The sequence below is a fragment of the Egretta garzetta genome, unplaced genomic scaffold, assembly GCF_000687185.1.
Source record: "Egretta garzetta isolate BGI_Z169 unplaced genomic scaffold, ASM68718v1 scaffold326, whole genome shotgun sequence".
NCBI lineage: Eukaryota > Metazoa > Chordata > Aves > Pelecaniformes > Ardeidae > Egretta > Egretta garzetta.
The window spans coordinates 3,345,309-3,358,997 of NW_009260026.1; positions in this window are offsets into that span (position 1 = coordinate 3,345,309).

A 13,689-nucleotide genomic window follows, 5' to 3' on the forward strand; every position below is an offset into this window, starting at 1 on the left:
CCAAATCAGATCTCCTCAACGCAGAGGTCAGCTGGCACAGTCCAGTTGAGAGGGAGCTAAAGACACCAGAGTTTACCTTGCATTGGAAAGTCCTTCTGCCTCTCCCTCTGAGATCGGTCATCTCAGCTTCTTGGAGGGGCTAAGCACCAGGTATGGTGTTAGCAATTTGCACCAGTCACCTCTGCCGAGGGATGGTGAGAAATCAGCCCCATCACATGCACTCCACAGGGTGTGCAGAGGATACCAAACATGAGCGGCCCTCCAAGGGGGCAGCAGGCATCGCCTCATGTTTGACAACAGAGCACTGATCAGCAAGAGATGTAATGGATTGGTGTTAACAGTAAAACTCTCCAGGCAGAACAACTGGCAATGCAGTGATATCAAATAGCTGGTAAGCATCAAGGCTAATTCCAGCTAGCGGGCCCTTACAGAAGTGCCTACAAAGGTTTTGCTCTAGCAATCAGGCCATTGAGAGGCTGATTTCTGGCCCTCATGAGGATTTAATACAAAGCCACACAGTTTTATAAGCAGAGGACTTGGACCTCATTGCAGAAGAAGGCCTGAATCTGCAATGGGATTACAGGTTCCAGCAGCTGTAAACCAGACACGCATCCTGCATGTCAAAGCACCAGACATTAGAAGGAAAGTGGACTGCTATGATCTCAAGCAGGGGTTCATTAAAAACAATTAAGTATTTCTGACTATGTTTTTCCCAGACATAAATAAATCTTTGTAATCTCTGTCCAGGAAGAGCTGGAAAATGCTACCTTGTCTGGATTGCAGGAACAGATTTACCAGCTTTGCCCCTGAAACCAAAGGGCATGTCTGAGGGCATCCAGCCTTATCCAGACATGAGCTGAATGAGCAGCTGCACTGTCTCACACCACCAGTTCAATCAGGCTCTTCCCGGGTGACAGTCTGGGTTAATTGCAGGGGTCAACACCTGAGCTCAGGGCAGCAAACGCTGCACAGGGCAGCTTTCACTAACACTCTCCTGTGGCAGAGGAAATCTATTTCCTTTACCTGAACAGAGGAGATAAACTCCCACTAAGGCCAGCAGATTCCACAGTCCTTAATGCACGTGATGGGTTGGACTGAGAAGTCAGGAACAACTAGCTGTGGGTGTTTGATTCCTGGGTCTTTTCCTAGCAATGCCAGACATTGGCTGCTACACCTCAAAGCTCTCGGACCTTGTTCTTTCCCTGGTGGAGCAATGGGATCAGGTAAGCAGCAAGGTCCAAGTGTCGGAGGACAGCCTCAACAGTTGTTTCTATACACAAACCCATCACATGCCTCTGCACTTCAAATCTCCCTTGTCAGTCACACCAAACTGTTTAAGGGTAGAAGCCACATGCTAATAGAGTCCCTAGAAAAATGGAGCCTCGGGCTCTGCTTACACCTCTGTGGACCATGCAAGAGAAACGCTAACAGAGTACTCCTCCAAGACCAGGTTGGGTTCAGAACTTGGGAAAAGCCAGTGACACACAGAAAGGGGTGAAGAAGGAACTGGTGTGGAGCAGATCTGAAGTGGTGGCCCAAGTCAGCATAGCTTCAACATTACACCTCTAAGCCAGCTGGCCAGGCACCAACTTCCCTGATGCTGCTGGAAGCCTTGGGCCCCATAGGGGTGAGGGGGCAGGTAGTTTGGGGGCAGTTCACAGGGAAGAAAATCCTTTCTTGTAGCTGCTGGCCTGCCAGACTGACCTACATGCTCAGGAACACATTGCTCAGCTGATGCGGTCAAGAAAAGAGACTTTCTTCACTCACAAGGGAGATTTGAATGCGGTTGAGTGTCTGAATGCAAACTCAGACACATGGGCCAAACCAGCATCTTGTGGCCTTAAAGTGTGAAGGACAGCACCGAGGAACTCCAAGTGATGCACAAAGAGCAGTTCAACCAACATTAGAGCAGGAGGAAAGACAAAGGAGACCAGGAGACCAGATCTCACTGGTTTTCCCAGGCAACACCTGAGGCAACCCGAACAAAGTCACATCCCAGGGCTGTGCCCGTGTGCTGGACTGCATGTCAGGGAGTGGTGGTGACACTTGGCTGCCCACAGACACCAGCTGCCCCAGACACTGGGTCTCACAAGGAGGCAAATGTGCCTCCTGCCTGTGGCCCAGACCAGGGTCTCCCCTGGGGCCACCAGATGCCACTGGCCCCTTCCGGGCTGCATTGGCCAGGCACACAGGGCCCTCCCCCCAGGTAGGGGCTAATGAAGAAGCAAGCACTGTAGGTCTGCCACTGAGAGAGAAAGCTGGACTAACCCTGGCTACCCTCCAAATGCAATGCCTGCCAGCCGGTGAAGATCTTCCTCCAGGCATAGACTAATTATCAGGAGATTTGCGTTTCAGGGCAAATCAGAGTCCTTAATCATCTCCCCAGCCACACTCGACCCAACTCTCACCTGAAGGTAGATGATCCAACCGCCCTGAGGACCAGCCAGGGAGGAGAACAGCCAGGCCGTGAATTACTGCTCAGCTTTGCCTCTCTCCAGGAGTGCCTGCAGGCCCGCGGGAATGAGGGACGGGCACGCTTAACCTCCCCAGAACTAGGCAGCACAACTGTGATCCTTCCAATGTAGATGAGTTACTTCCAACTGGGTTATTAAGCTATTACATTGTATTATTATATTAACGTCATTGCCATTTTCAGGAGAAGATAAACCTAATTTTAATCTGCTCTTAATTGAAAGCTTATCAAGAGACTGGCTCCATCCCTACACAGTGAGACGGCGTTTTTTGTCTTCGCCTTCCCTTCCCCCTCTCCATACGCTGCACTCTTTACACTGATGAAAAGAAACATCTCTATTCATTAGAGAAAAAGCAGCTCGGAGTCGATCAGGTCTGTTAACCTACAGCCTGGACTGTTATCACAGATCAGACCTTTCCTAACAACAAAAAACTGTTGGGGGCTTCAGTTTGGCAGCCTGTTGCAGCGGCTTCGTTAGCTGTTCACTTTTATGTTGGGGTACTTGACAGTTTCCATTAGAGGAAGTGAGAATATTAAAGATATTTGAGTAGCTCTGGGAGAAAGTTAAGTATATAATGCAAGGGGACTGTGCAGATTTTAATTACAGATTCCCCCAAAAATCCATAGAAACTCTGATTAAACTCCTAATTACTTTTAAAGAAGTGAATAAGCAGTCAATAAGATGAACAGCAGTCTCTCTCCTTCTTTCTTTTTCTCGTAAGCAAGCTCCACACTGATAGCATGCTGCAGATGTATTGTCACAGGCAAGTTAACAGGAGACCAATGGGGAAACATTTCTCTAAAGATTCCCTCAAAGGAAATTTTGCAACATCTTTAATACCAAGGCTGGCCCTAAAATCAATCAGGTCGTGGTGATTTACATCAGCAAAGGATGTGCCCATTGCCTCCAGTTGTGACTTCCATTTGCAGGATTACATTGGCTTTTCTGATGGAGCTCTACCTCCCCACACAAGCGGTGCTGGCTTTCAGGGGACTGTGGCAGGGTTTCACTCCTTGTCTGGCTTAGGGAGGTGATGCTCACGGAGATGCAGGCCTTGTCCCAGGGGGCTGGAACCAGTCCTCCTGGCTGTGTTTTACTAACAGCCTTCCCAAAGATGTCAAGTAATCACACTGAGCAGCCTCACTTATCTCCTCTCTGTCGGACCACGGAGCTGGCAGCAAGTGTCCCCTGAGAGCCCTGGCCCAAGGTAATGGCCCAGCCACAACTCATATCTCCACAGCTGAAGATGTGGGCACCTCTGTGCTAAGCAGAGCACCAGCCCCTGGCATAGAGAAATACTCTTATTACAAGGGGAGCTCTTACTGGCTGGGGAGAAACTTCTTGGTCCCAGACCTGTGGGCCATGCTTCTGTGCCTCCACTCAGGCCCAGCCCTGCAATGTGGATGCATCTGATTACCCACACTTGTCCTGAAAAAACAAAAATTGTTTCCTGGCAAGGCATTTTAGTTGCCACCACAGAACTTGCTCAAACATGCTGGATTTGCAAAGAAACTTCTTTCTTCTGAGCTCAGCTGAGACCAAGAGCAAAATACAACGCATGCTCCTCACCCCCATGAGCATCACACCTCTCTTCCATGGCAGTCTCTGGCTCTCACTTAGCCAGAGCTTTGCTACGGCTGTGCCAGAGCAGAACAAGCCCTGTTTGCTCTCTCCAGGCACAACAGTGCTAAGAACAGTAAAAAAGAGATAACTCCCCTAAAGTAATTCAAAGTCTGAAGGTAGGGCCCACTCTGAGCTGGTGTACAGCAGCAGGACATGCTGAGCAAGCAGTGACTATTCCCAGGGCGCAGCCATGCTTCATCTTCCTGTCTTCTCTTCAAGCCATTATTGTTTATTTTGCTGTCTCCAATGCCCGTAACTTTAACCCTGCAAATAGCTTTCATTTTCCCATCTCAGGAAGGAGAATGGGAGTGTTTCCAGGGGGTCAGCTGTGCCTGTGTTCAAGGGCTCTCATTCTCCATCTGCAAGTATCACCACACTCTGCTTCTTGCCTTTTTTACATTTTCCCCACAGAGACTCACAGCTACTGAACCACTCTTCTTATACTACTGCCAGTGATTTTCTAGCTAAAGCACAGGACTGGGAAGCAGCCCCCCAGCTGCTGGGGGGCAGTAATGATGCATCTTCCCCATCCCTGCCTGTGGTGCCAATGCAGTTTGTATTCCGTGATGTGGCCAGAGCTGACCTCACTTCATCTGACTGCCCAGGTTTCACAACTTTATCTTTCACAAACCTTTCAGACTAGTCCCCAGATCTGGAGGGACCTTAACCAGAGGATGCAGATGAACTCTGGTTAAAATTGTTGGTTCAAGATGGCTAAAGGCATTTTTTGCACTCGTGCATCTTGCGCCTGGCAGAACAGGGCTCAGTGCTGGCTGGGAGCTCTCAAGGCTTTTGCTATAGAGCCTAGAGCTCAATTTTGACAGAGAAAACATAGCTAAAATAGCAAGGCTATAGGGCACAGAAATTTGAAGCCTGATTTTTTTTTATTTGAAGAAGACTGTAGTGGGGTCTTCTAGGGGAGAAAAAAATCCGAAGAGGACACTTTTGTATCAGGAAGGGAAGGAGATTTTTGCTGTGCATTGGAGAGGCTGGTTAATTCCTAAGCCTTGAGCCAAGGGGACAGGAGGATGGACAAAGAGGTTTGGAAAGGGAAGGAGGGAAGAAGTTTCCTCTGCAACTAAAGCTGGGTAATAAGGCATATGTGGCTTCCAGTGACAGTGTGAGAATTTACAGTATAATAAAGATATATATGGCCATTTGGAACAAGCTATTTCTAACATAAAATGACTCTGTATATTGATTGCCCGAGGAATTTGTACAGAACCTTATTTCCAGACATATAACTGAGCATATTATTTACTCACCATAAAAGCTGGATAAATGGCCACGCTCCAGGAGGGTGTGAGGCACTGGTAGTTGTTTGTTGACAGATGAATAGAAGGAGGTTGGAGCGTGACAGAGAATGCCAGGATACTGGGACCTATACCACCCAGCCAGCAGTTTCCACACGTCACTGCAATGCATAGGTCACAGAATCACAGAATCTCAAGGGTTGGAAGGGACCTCGGGAGATCATCTAGTCCAACCCCCCTGCTAAAGCAGGCTCTCCTAGAGCATTCTACACAGGACTTCATCCAGGCGGGCTTTGAATATCTCCAGAGAAGGAGACTCCACAACCTCCCTGGGCAGCCTGTTCCAGTGCTCTGTCACCCTTGAGTAAAGAAGTTTTTCCTCATATTCAACTGAAACCTCTTATGTTTCAGTTTGCACCCATTGCCCCTAGTCCTGTCACTGGACACCACTGCAAACAGACTGCTTCCATCCTCATGACTTCCGCCCTTAAGATATTTGTACGTGTTGATAAGGTCCCCTCTCAGTCTTCTCTTCTTCAGGCTGAACAAGCCCAACTCTCTCAGCCTTTCCTCGTAGGGGAGGTGCTCCAGTCCCTTTATCATCCTAGTTGCCCTCCTCTGGACTCTTTCTAGGAGTTCCTCATCTTTCTTGAACTGGGGAGCCCAGAACTGGACACAGTACTCCAGGTGGGGTCTCACGAGGGCAGAGTAGAGGGGGAGGATAACCTCCCTCGACCTGCTGGCCATGCTCCTCTTAATGCACCCCAGGATACCATTTGCCTTCTTGGCAACAAGGGCACATTGCTGGCTCATGGTCAGCTTGTCGTCTACCCGGACTCCCAGGTCCCTCTCAGCAGAGCTGCTTTCCAGCAGGTCAGCCCCCAGCCTGTACTGGTGCATGGGGTTTGACCTCCCCAGGTGCAGCACTCGACACTTGCCCTTGTTGAATTTCATCAGGTTCCTCTCCGCCCAACTCTCCAGCCTGTCCAGGTCCTGTTGAATGGCAGCGCAGCCTTCCAGTGTATCAGCCACTCCTCCCAGTGTATCTGCTTGCTCTTCAAAAAGGTGATGCCACTTCAAGGCCCTCTTGAAAAGGCAGGAGCCCAACATATAGTAAAACCACAATTTCTCCTCTGGAGCAGCACTGAGAAACGAGGAATCCAAGGCCAGCAAGTCCAGAAAGCAGAAGAGTCTGAAGCAGAGAAGGCTCTTATACAGCAGCATAGGTTGAGGTCCTCAACCATGGGCGCCCAGCTAGATCCCACATCAGTTACTTAATGGTGAGGGAGAGACGAGAGCCATAGTTCAGCCTCTGCCTTGCTGCCCATGAGCCTGAGGCCAGCCTGGCCTGAGGCAGGTCCCCCTCAGTGGTACTGAGAGCTACTGGCCCATTTCCAGCTGAATGGAAGTGCCTGAATGGCATCTATGGAGTTCAGAGAGCCAACATTCCCAGATCCCTGTTCCTCTTCCTGAGAGACCTCCAAGCATACTGGTGTCCAAAGGGAAAGGGGCTTTGCAGGCTTCCTTGTCTCACAAGCAGACCATAAACTTCAAAGCATTTCCCAGGGAATGTGAGGGACACATCAGCTGGTAATTTCCTTCCAAAGCAATCAAGACTTGAAGGAAGAAAGGGTCTGAAAATGAGGGGAGGAATAGAGAAATATCTTTTGGCCTCCCAGCAGACAAGCAAGAAGTAGGGCCATCCCAGAGATGGGGAATTCTGCAAAGTTTAGCAGCTCTACCGCAATTGTGTTTAGACAATTGATAGTTTTGCCTCGACTCGGAAAACAAGTGAACAAGCAACACAGTAATCCTGAGCATTCTCCTCCCCATCTCTTTGCCTTTCACACTCCATCACAATGCTATGTGTAGGCGATACCGAGTCCAGACTGAGATCTCCTAGGCAGGGACTGCATCATGTCCATATTGTTAAGTGTCCAGACTGTCATAGCAGTTACATACAGAGACCCAAAGGACTGGCCAGACAGGTGAGGGGGTCTTGACTCATGACTTCAGCTCATCAGCAAGTTGCTCTAATAATGAAAATAAAAACTCATGTGTGTTAGGCTGTGAAAACATTGTAATGTTGTGTATATCCAGCACAAAGCCACGCCACCACAGCAGCCCAGAGGATTGAAGAAGTTGAATATTCTTGTACTCCTGCTGCCACCTAAAGGAAATTTCTCAAAAATGTTCTGAAATATGCTGGAATAAACATGTTTATGTTTCCAGGTTAGGGTGGGCTTTTAACTGAAGAAGGATCCATTTGGAAAGAGCAGTATTACAAGCAGCATATTTCTGTCTCCAGGAATCAGCTCCAGTGTCCTGGCAGATTTCCGGTACAACCATGATTGCAAATGGATGGGGCCAGGGGACTTCTGCTGTCAGCACTGCGAGGACTCCAGCTGTGACTGTCTTGATGGCCATGGTCTAAGGCTGAGATGAGACAAGAGAAGGTTTGTAGACATGAGCAGTATCTTTCATTACATGGGCCAACCTAAATAGAAAACCAAAATAGCTTTAGAGTCATAAAAATATTTAGGGCTTAAGACAAATACCACCAGTTTTTGTTCAATGACTCCCTCTGAAACAGCTTTCCTCAAGGCACCTGATTTCTATGCTTGAATTCTCCCCATCATTCAGGGGAGACACCGGGTGCTTTGGTGCTTTTGAAGAGATGGTGACCAGGTGAGGCTGGCTTTAGAAATCTGGCACCATGTCCTGTTTGGGCTAGGTGTTCCTGATGTTGGCTGCCTACACAGCTCACTTGGATTAATCCATTCCTTTTGCATTTGTTTGCCAAAATTGGGTGTACTCCAATGGCGCTGGTGGTAGCTGGGCAAAGGGGAGGTTTCTAAAAAGAAATGTTCCCATATTGTGCATAAAATAGCAATAACTTTGTTCAAGCTTCTATGCTGAATAAATGCCCAACACCAGAAGTTCTGTACAGTCAGCACTAGTGAGCCCAGGGAAATACTAAATTGCCTCGTAAACTGGAAGCCAAGTGGAAGTATTACTTAAATGCTCAAAAAGTGTAATTTGCTGCTGCAGATCAACGAATTGCCTTATTAAATAGAGGGAACATTACTACATGAGTTATGAAATTGGCTTTACAACTTTAACTGTGGAGTTCACATTTTAATAACCTTCTGCTTAAGAGGTAAGAGAACGTAGCCTATTCAGTTTTTCACCATGTATGCGCATGAGGGCATGCGTGGAAAAATGTACATATGGCATTCAGAGTGCTCGAGTACGAAATTCCCCTGATGTGTATCAGAGGGTAGGAGCATTTCTCAGGAATGGGATGGTACCTCCCACTCAGGACACTGGTGAAACCTCTCCAATCCAGGATGATTAAGTAGATGTTTCCAGATATCCCCATATGAAACTGCACGTTTGTCAGGAACAGGCAGCACTGCATAAACTTCAGCGCACAGTACACTCTGATGTATCATTCCATGACATGAATATCTAGCGAACTTATTACCTTCCCTACGTATTTACTTTTTGGGATGACTGAACACTGTGTTGTCCTTATTTCGGCGAGTTAAGCTGAAATGCATATTCATTAAGCAATTTGCCCCAAAGTATCATATTGCGATGTGTCATTTGATGATAGCTGCTGTTTCTTGGAGTCATTCAGGAAGTCATTTGACTCCCAGTCTGTGACTAATGTCTTGCCTGAGCACTCTTGTCAGGAGATGTGATTTCTACATACGCTTTCCTTCTCCCTGTGTTCCACAGAAACTGCATCATCTACCCAGTTTGGTCTAATACCTTCTTCATTTATCCTCACTAGGGAATTTTAGCTTCTCTTGAAAGTGGAAGCAGAAGCTATCTAGGGCACCAGGCATAGATGAATATGACCTTTTAATTAAGTGTTCTGAAACTGCTGAGGAATCGGGAATGGAAGACAATACAGGTGATTTTGAAAAAGAGAATGAAATAAAGAAAATAATCCTTTCAAAAAGAATTATCTCCTTGTGATGCCTGTCTTGCTTTCCCTCCCAGACCACACCTCAGGTCCAGCTAAAATTCCTACAAAGCCTCAAAACAGAGGTGGCACAGGAACGCTGGTGTGCTCAGCCCCAAGGCACTGTGCAGCATTAACTGCCAGCAGTTCTCATGACTGACACCAGAACATATTTGATATCAGAAGATGGAAACCGACAGGAAATCAGAATGATGGGATTTTATCTTACCATTTTATTCCCCAAATGCTCCAATTGGAAAGAATTTTTTTCTCCAGTACTCAGGAGCACGTACTTTCAGCTACTTGCAATGGGTGGCATTCACATCTATCCCCAGCTGCCCTCAAGGTGTTGTCTACAGAATACAAGTCCCAGAGTCTTTAAATATAGAGGCAGTCAGGTAACTCCCCCTAACTATCTCTGCAAGTGTGACCACAGGTGTGGGACACATGTCACCTACCTTCAGCCATCCAGAAGTGACACATGTGGTCTAACCTACTCATTGAGCCAGTCCCTCTAGTCACTGGAGGGAGAGCAACTCTTCTGGCAGGCAATTCATCTGCCCTTTTCTTAGGAGGAGATGAAGTTTTCTCAGCCTACAGTTAGATGGCCTGCAGGCAGGGGAGAGGACCTCTGCCCCAGAAGATTCAGGAGGCTGCATGCCAAAGTGCTGCTGAAACACAGGCTTGGGGAACTACTCAGAACACTCCCCACCTCTGTTTTTCTCTCTTCCAGCAAGACAAAGTAAATATCATAATAATCAAGCATAGAAAATTGCACACACCCCCTCCTCTGAGACAGGAGTATGCATTTCATATTCTAGCCATCCAAAATGTGTCCCTGAAGCCTTGGGGTAGCATTTACCTCCCAGCCAACTGAAATTAATTTTGCTTGTAACATTTCAGGAAACAGTGTCTCTAATAATTTACTCTATTCCACACACTGTGTTCTTACCTACATCTATTAATTTTTGTAATAGTATCCAGGAAGAAAGGCAAGCAGGTTTGGTTTGCACACTTTTGTTCTGAAAACAAAAGAATTCAGGAGTTCTCAGCACTGTTCTCTCCAAAGCAATAGTACTCACTGTATCTTGTTGTTATGCCAGAACCATAACTGCTCCACTACGATGCCTTTATGTCTGTCTTGGTCTTGGTGCCCTCCACTGTGATGTAAGCTTTGGTGTTTCAAAACTCCAGAAAAAAAGCAGAGCAACTTTGCACATGCCAACCCTTGTAGGGCCTTAAAAGCACATTTTTAGCTTCTGCACGCCAGGAAGATGGAGTCATACTGGCATGGCTTTTTTGCCATTAAAAAAAGATGTAACTGTTCCTCAAGATCTTTGCTTGATGGGAAGTCAGGTGACAGGTCAGGGACATGGACAATGCTTCATTTTATCTTGGCAATGAAGGAGAAAGGATTTTTATTTCCACTCTGCTAACATGTTGCCTGTAGAGATGTTCCCTTCCTGTTAGCAGTCCTGTGTCCATCTGAAGAATTTCTGCATTGCATACAGAGATAAGCCAATGTATTGATCAGAGGAAAAGTTCTCTGGGATTAGCAGAAAGTTCATTTGTGGTCTCTATTATCTTTTTAGCACAGCTTGCTCTGAAGAGCCTGCAGACAGCAGTGGGAGTGACACTGATCTGGATGAGGGCCTCTCTGTCTTTCACCCACTGTTAGTATCCCTGGCCACACTGCACGGAGCCAGCCCCCAGCCTGTGTGCCTGTGAGGCAGAGCTGTGGTTCACAGAGAGTTCTGACATGGGCACAGGCTGAAGACTGGGATATAGGATGAAACCTCACTTGGATTTGTTCCTGATATTGAAGCAAAAGAAATTGCACACATACATTACCTTGCTTACCCAACTGGGGACGAGTTACAGCTATCTAACACCGATCTTGCACATATAATCAATGACATAAAATATAAAAGAGAGCCACGAAGCAGAACAGACTATCATGAGGATTCATGCTTGCTTTGAGACAGCTTGATCTACAGAACACCCTTGTATCCTCCACTATCCATTTCCATCAGCCTGAGTTCTTCCCAGCTGTAGTGGGATACTGGAATATCTTCAGATTTTTTTCTAACTAACTTACACATTTAAGGTTTGAAAAGAGCACATGTAGAGAGACCAGTGTTAATTTCCACATGCCTTAGAGCACGCAGTCAAGTCCACCCTTCTGCTTCCACATTGGACTCTTTGCAGATGTAAGCCCCAAAATGAGAGATAACGGCCCTACCAGTACTACCAGGGGCATATCTTTTCTTTTCTGCAAGTAGGAGACACCTGCATACCCAGCTCCACTATGGTAAATGCCAAACAGGCCTAATAAGAGACAAAGTTAGTACCTGAAACAACAACAGGCCACAGAAAAGGAAAGGAACAGCACCGTCTAAGAGGGGCTTTTGGAGCATCAGGGGCAAGGACAGTTTGGAGAGCAGAGAAACATGGGCTCTGCCCCTGGATGCTCTCTCACACACACAGGTCCATGGAGACTCTGTAAAATTTGTTTCACCTGCTGTGAGCTCAGTGCTAATTACAGGAGCTTAGACTAGGAGCAAAACCCAAGGCATTAGAGGCCAATGTGTTTAGGCCGGAAGGTAAAGAGGAGTACAAGCAATAAAGAGAATTGTATTAAAAATATGAACTACCTAGCAAGGGGACTAGAAGACCTATAAAAACAAGGCAAAGTGAGTTAGGAGGATTATTAAGGAACCAGAAAGAGATATTGAGTATCAGACCTACAGAGAGGTTCCCAGGAAGCATAATGCAGTGTGAACAAGTCTGTACCAGGCAGAAAGTAAAGACAACAATTACTCCAGTAAAAATGATAGGGGTGAAGTGGAGTCGGCAAGTGATGAAATGGGGGAATTTATGAAGCAATTTTTTTCCCTTCTGCCTCTTTGCAAGGAAGGGGGGACCCAATGCCATGACAGGGACTCTGTCTCTGGGAGGGAGAGGAATAGATAGTGTGCAGATATCAACAAAAGTGCTTCTGGAAAATATAGGGCATTCACCGTCACCAGACACATGAAACACCCAGTTAGGAGAGAAAACACACCTAAGAGCTATGAGGGAAATGAAGATAACAGCCAGAGAGCATCAGGTCTAAGGAAGCTATTTTAAAACATCCGGCAGCGCTAGCAAAGGAACACAATGGAAGACACATTTTGATTATCGTTGGAATATTGCTACTGTATTAGCACAGCACTGAGATACCCAAGCAGGATCGGGGGAACAGGCAGGCAAGCAGATGCCCTGATGGCCCCAGGACTATGAAACCAGTGCAGTTATTCCGTGAAGCCCCGTTTCATCAGGCACTGCAGAGCTCCTAGGTATGGTCGATCCCTACATATACAGGAAGAAAGGCAGATGCAGAGCACAGAAGAATTTGGCAATCTGCTTGTAACATTACCTTGAGGTAGACCTGGACACAGAGGTAAAGTCTTCTCCCCCTGTTTCATGATAATATCCAAGCAGGAAAAAATTATGTGCTTTAGATATGCGTGACAGCCTTCTGGCAGGACAGCAAGAAGGCTCATGCCACAACCTCCAGTCAGGACTCTGAGGATATGCCACTAGCTCTGCCCATGAGCCAGAGCAGACACCGGGGATTCACTGTACTTGGTGCTTTCCACTCACAGCAAGAAGCAAGATCGTGAAGGTGGGAAAGGAGAAACTGAGGCACAAACGTAAGAAATCCATGGCACAACTAGCAATTCCTTCTTGTAGATCAGTAAGAACTCCAGTCAAGCCTGTGCAATTACTAGAATTAAAAGGGAATCTGATCCATTTAGCTAGACCTATTGACTTCCACATTAGCCCTCAAAAATCCATATTCCAGGCTGAAAGCAGATTTGCAGGGAAAAGAGACAAAGTACACAAAATAGCTATATTTCACCTCTTCCTTAAACTCAGGATGCAGGGTGGTGACAGGCACAGGGGAATGATAATACTAAAACACTGGACTATTTGCAAAGGGAAAGAACAGTCCCTCACCACCCCTGCTCTTACAAATGCTTCTGTGTGGGGTGAGTCTTACTGAACAACACTGCTCTCATAAAAGTGTCCAGAAAGGAAGAAGTGCAAATATTCTAAGGCCTGACCCCACACACACTTTGTACCTTATCTCACATAATGGCTCTATTCCTACAGACACACACACAAGATTTTTCCTTAGAAACAAGGCAGAATTGTTTTCCAGATCAATTCTAAAATGTCAGTAGTCCCATGCTTACTAAAAGCAGGGGGTGAACTTTCAGGTCTGTATGATCAGCTAGGGAATAAATGCCCAATGCTGTCATGCCTGTTTGGTAGCTGGTTCACTTCTCATGACCCACAGTTAGCCCTTAATTAGTCCTTA